The following is a 6,048-nucleotide window of genomic DNA, read 5'->3' as shown; positions in this document are numbered from 1 at the left end:
CCAAATGAACCCTCTAAATAAAAAGTCCCAAAAACGTTTTACCATACTTCTCAAAAAAACGTTTGCTCTATTATATAAGTGTCAACCAGCAAAGTAACTTAGCCCTTATGCAAGCTTGTAAAACTACCATAAGTCTTTGATTACAGCTTACCCTTCCCCTCATGGGGATAATGTCAGCCCTTTTCTTGAAATATCACAGTCTTTCTAGAAAAAAAAATGACTGAACATACCTCAGTGCAGCATAGCCTGCAAACCGTTCCTCAACTGAAGTTTCCTGTACTCCTCAGCCTCTGTGGGAACAGCAGTGGATCTTAGTTACAAATGCTAAGATCATTATCCTCCAGGCAGAAATCTTCATATTTTTTCTGCTTGAGAGTAAATAGTACACACCGGTACCATTTAAAATAAACTCTTGCTTGAAGAAAATAAAACTAATATTTTTGTCACCACAATCACTTTACCCTTCCTTATTGCTTAGAGCCGGCAAAGAGAATGACTGGGGGGTGGAGTTAGGGGAGGAGCTACATAGACAGCTCTGCTGTGGGTGCTCTCTTTGCCTCTTCCTGTTGGGAAGGAGAATATCCCACAAGTATTGGATGAATCCGCGGACTCGATACATCTTGCAAGAGAAAACCCCTATCTAACCCCAAAATGTACTCACTCAATTTTCTGTTCTTCTGCTCAAATAGGGTTTGATATTTTCAATTTTATTTTGTAGTCTAGTTTTTTTTTTTAATGTTATTTTGGGGGTGGGGGTTTCTTTCATGTAGATGGAGGGTTTTGTAACTTTTTTTTGCAAAAGAGCTAAAATCACTTTATGGGGGTTGATTGGGTGAATTATTGATGGTTACCATTTATTAGGCCTTAATCAATAACCCACCCTCATACCTGTATGGGTGTTGATTGGTTGATAAGGTTAGGGTAGCTAATAGTGCATTTATCTACAATTAAAAAAAAAATGCATTCTTATGTCTGATGCATATTCTATTAACTATTTAACAGCCGCTGCAAACAAATATCCCGTATGTTGAAACATCTTTCTTAACAGAGTTTCTATCTTCTTATCCATGGGCTCTTTAAACGACAAACTATCCTCAAGCGGGATAGTAGTGCGCTTAGCAAGCGTCGAGATAGCGCCATCCACCTTTGGGACGGAGCCCCACAACTCCAATTGCGGGTCCGGAACCGGGAATAATTTTTTAAAGGAAGAAAAAGGGGAAAAATATGAACCAAGTCTTCCCATTCATTCTTAATAATGTTTGCTATCTTTACGAGAACCGGGAAAGTCTGTGGTACAACCCTGTCCTCGTAGACTTTATCTAATTTAGGAATACAAGGTTCTTCAGGCAATTTAGGCTCCGGAACCTTTTAAGTAGCCAAAATTTGCTTTAGCAGAAAGCGTAAATGTTCAATCCTAAATCTAAAGTCTGGTTCCTCTGCAGCTGGAGGCTTCGAGGCAGCAGATTCCGACCCAGAAAGAGCATCCTCTGAAGTATCAGAGGCGTCCTCATCAACTGATAATCTTGTATCAGATAATTTAAATATGCTAGCAGATGACCCCTGGGCAGTATAGCAATATTTTACCTCTCGCTTGTGCTTAGCAGGGCGAGGTAAAGCACTAAAAGCCGCAAACACTGCCGATTGTAACTGTTCAGTGAAGTCTGGTGGTAAAAGGGCCCCTCCAGGTGGAGGATCAGTAGTGCTACAAGAAGCTGCATGTGTAACAGGAGATGACTGTAGGGTGCGCACCTCACGGGACGGAGACTCCTCAGAGGTGGACAGCTCAGTGGTATTAAACACATTCCCTTTCCTTGACATGATTACCTTCTCAATGCATTTGGAACATAATTGAGCAGGCGGGTATACCGTGGCTTCACAATATAGACAGGTATTAGACTTGGGTAAAGACGTATCAGAGTCCTCCATAGCTTGCGCTATATAAAATGGACTAAAGAAAAACAATATAAAAAGGCACCTTTATACCCCCAATGGCTGGGGCACTTACCACCTCTCCTATAACCCAGGCCAAACAGAGAAACCGCTTTGTCTCCTTAAACCGCAAGGTCAGGAACAAGGAAATCAGTATGACCACACCTGGTCACGTGGTGTGCCATGCAGGACCGCCCCTGCTATAGGAAAATCGCGCCAAGCCTAACAGACTGCGCAGCTAACCCAAAAACGAAAGTAAAACCTGAAAGTGCCACATCTGCCTGAGCCTCATCTCACACATGTTGCAGCATAAACATAATAAAACAATTTATGTGATTAATCCCCCGTTTAATAACCCCCTTCCGGAGATATTAACCTTTGATTCCATACAGATAAAAGGAGCCACACTGTGACCCTGTCTTCTTGCGTTATCATATGTGTATAAAAAAATTAAACGATCTTACCGGAATCTATGTCGTGGAACAGAAACAAAGCCTCTTAAGTTTGACAGTCTTGTAGCATCGCTCCTGACATGGACTTGAGTTATGGAAGCAGGCATTGAAACTCGTCAACACTGATTACTTAGGAGCTGCTAATACGAGTCTGGATGAGGTCGCAGAAAGACTCTCCCTGGATCTCCAGACCCTAACTTTTATCAATGCTCTCACTGAGAGGCTGACAAAACTACTTAAAACTCCAGTCCCATTCCGAAAGGTAGATACCCTCCATAAGGAACTACTCTGTATCTTCTGACACTTCTCTGCCAACCTTCTGTGACGAAAGGCAAAAAATGACTGGGCGATGAGGGAAGTAGGGGAGGTATTTAAGCTTTTGGCTGGGGTGTCTTTGCCTCCTCCTGGTGGGCAGGTTCTGATTTCCCACAAGTAAGGAATGAAGCCCTGGACTCTCCTCATATTAAGAAGGAAAAAGAATGTATGGATATGACTGCTTGTAATAAATGGGCCAGCTTTCTAATTGTACTTATGTAAGTTCAGTTGGCAGCTAATTTATTGTAAATCAAACAGCATTTGTAACCTAATCTACTACTTTACTTTAACTGTTTAACACTGTTGGGATGTTCCATGCCGTCTATCTTTTTTGGCATCTTGCACCCTCCAGACTGGCGTGCCTAGCATTGTAGGCAGTTCCCCATGATCCTATCCCGGCTTTGAAATCATGTGATTGCTTCAAAGATTGTGTGATTTTGTTTTTAAAGTAAGTGTTTACATCAATGTTAACCACTTGCCCCTGGCATGAAGGGGTTAATCTCTCCCACAACAAAAATACTATTGTGGCTACAAGTAGATTTAAAGCAAATTGGAGGTAGGGTGACCTTGAACCTTTTTATTGGCCAAAGGAGATAGTAAATTAGATCCTACAAACCCTAATTCTAGAGGGTTAAACACGTTATTAAATGTTCTGTATATATATTTTAATTTTTTATTTAATTTTTATCTTTAAGTTTTAAAGAGTATTTTAATATATATTTAAACACATGGAACCTAATCCTATATAATAAAAGGTCAGGTATGTTTGTCTGAAGCTGTCATGCGCAGTGAAGACTGCACCGTAAGAAAAACATACCTGGCCGTAAGGAAGGATCTGTCAAGGCCGTGAGGATCAGACAGCAGAGAGGGTGGTCGGTACGAGGGGTGTGGCCAGTCGGTACCACTGCACTGCAGAAAATGGCCCGTGTATACGGGCTTTAGGACTAGTTTTATTATATATGATCTAAATTTGATTATTATGAGTGGCTATAAATTTTATTGTTTATTTCTGAGTTAGTAGTTGATAATTACCAAACACATTTTTACATTAACTTTTTAAAATGTATATTCTTAATTTGGTTATTAATCTTTCTTACTGTAGACAGTTTATTGTAATTAATTATATATTTTGTTTTAATTAAATGAAGTTAATTACCAGCAATACTTTATTATTATGTTTTAAATAGGTTATAATAACATGTACTGTATTATAATAACATGTAAGGGGTATACTGTGATGTATTTAATTTAGAACTTTTCTTTCACTTTGCTTTAGGATCTGCAGTTTCAAGGCCAATTTGAAAACCTTATTTTTTGCACTTTGGATGAGTTATGTAAGTAAGACTGTGCTTACTGTGGGTGATTTCATATGGACTCGTTTTTTTCAACATTAAAGTCTTCATACTTTTGGTTGACACATTTGTGTTTTTGCTTGTATTTAACTTATTTTTCTTTCGTATTTAAAGGGAGAGTCTACACCAGAATTTTTATTGTTTTAAAAGATCGATTATACCTTTATTACCCATTCCCTAGTTTTGCAGAACCAACACAGTTATACTAAAACACTTTTTACCTCTGTGATTATCTTGTATCTAAGCCTCTGCAAACTGCCCCGTGATTTCAGTTATTTTGACAGACTTGCATTTTAGCCAATCAGTGCTGGCTCCTAGAAAACGCCATGTGAGTGAGCACAGTGTTATCTATATGACACACATAAACTAACACCCTCTAGTGGTGAAAACGTCAAAATGCATTCAGAAAAGAGGCAGCCTTCAAAGTCTAACGCCTAGATTACGAGTTTGGCATTAGCCTTAAAAAGCAGCATTAAGGGATCCTAACGCTGCTTTTTAACGCCCGCTGGTATTACGAGTATGGCAGGTACAGGTGTACCACTCACCTTTTTTCCGCGACTTTTCCATACCGTAAATCCCCTTACGTCAAATGCGTATCCTATCTTTTCAATGGGATTTGCCTAACACTGGTATTACAAGTCTTGGAAGAAGTGAGCGGTACAGCCTCTACCTCCAAGACTCCTACCGCATATAAAAGTCAGTAGTTTAGAGTTTTATGGGCTAACGCCGGAACATAAAGCTCTTAACTACAGTGATAAAAAGTACACTAACACCCATAAACTACCTAATAACCCCTAAACCGAGGCCCCCCCACATCGCAAACACTAAAATAATTTTTTTAACCCCTAATCTGCCGACCGGACACCGCCGCCACCTACATTATACCTATGGACCCCTAATCTGCTGCCGCTAACATCACCGACACCTACATTATATTTATTAACCCCTAATCTGCCCCCCCAACTTGGACGCCACCTACCTACACTTATTAACCCCTAATCTGCCGACCGGACATCGCCGCCACTATAATAAATGTATTAACCCCTAAACCGCCGCACTCCCGCTTCGCAAACACTGAATTAAATTTTATTAACCCCTAATCTGCTGTCCCTAACATCAGCGACACCTACTTACATTTATTAACCCCTAATATGCCGCCCCCAACGTTGCCGTTACTATAATAAAGTTATTAACCCCTAAACCTAAGTCTAACCCTAACACCCCCCTAAGTTAAATCTATTTTTAATAAATCGAAATAAAATTACTATAATTAAATAAATTATTCCTATTTAAAAATAAATACCTATAAAATAAACCATAAGATAGCTACAATATAACTAATAGTTACATTGTAGCTATTTTAGGATTTATATTTATTTTACAGGCAACTTTGTATTTATTTTAACTAGGTACAATAGCTATTAAATAGTTAATAACTATTTAATAGCTACCTAGTTAAAATAATTACAAAATTACCTGTAAAATAAATCCTACCCTAAGTTACAAATACACCTAACACTACACTATCAATAAATTAAATACATTAACTACAATTATCTAAACTAAAATACAATTAAATAAACTAAACCATATTACAAAACAAACAAACACTACATTACAAAAAATACAAAAATATTACAAGAAGTTTAATCTAATTACACCTAATCTAAGACCCCTAAAAAAATAAAAAAGCCTCCCAAAATAATAAAATTCCCTATCCTAAACTAAATTACAAAGTAATCAGCTCTTTTACCAGCCCTTAATGGGGCTTTTTGTGGGGCATTGCCCCAAAGTAATCAGCTCTTTTACCTGTAAAGAGCCATCCTCTTCTTCCGATGTCCTAGCGACGAATGAAGGTTCCTTTAAATGACGTCATCCAAGATGGCGTCCCTCGAATTCCGATTGGCTGATAGGATTCTATCAGCCAATCGGAATTAAGGTAGGAAAAATCTGATTGGTTGATTTAATCAGCCAATCGGATTGAAGTTCAATCCGATTGG

This window comes from Bombina bombina, chromosome 6 (genome assembly GCF_027579735.1).
Source record: "Bombina bombina isolate aBomBom1 chromosome 6, aBomBom1.pri, whole genome shotgun sequence".
Classification (NCBI taxonomy): domain Eukaryota; kingdom Metazoa; phylum Chordata; class Amphibia; order Anura; family Bombinatoridae; genus Bombina; species Bombina bombina.
This window is presented reverse-complemented; position numbering follows the sequence as displayed.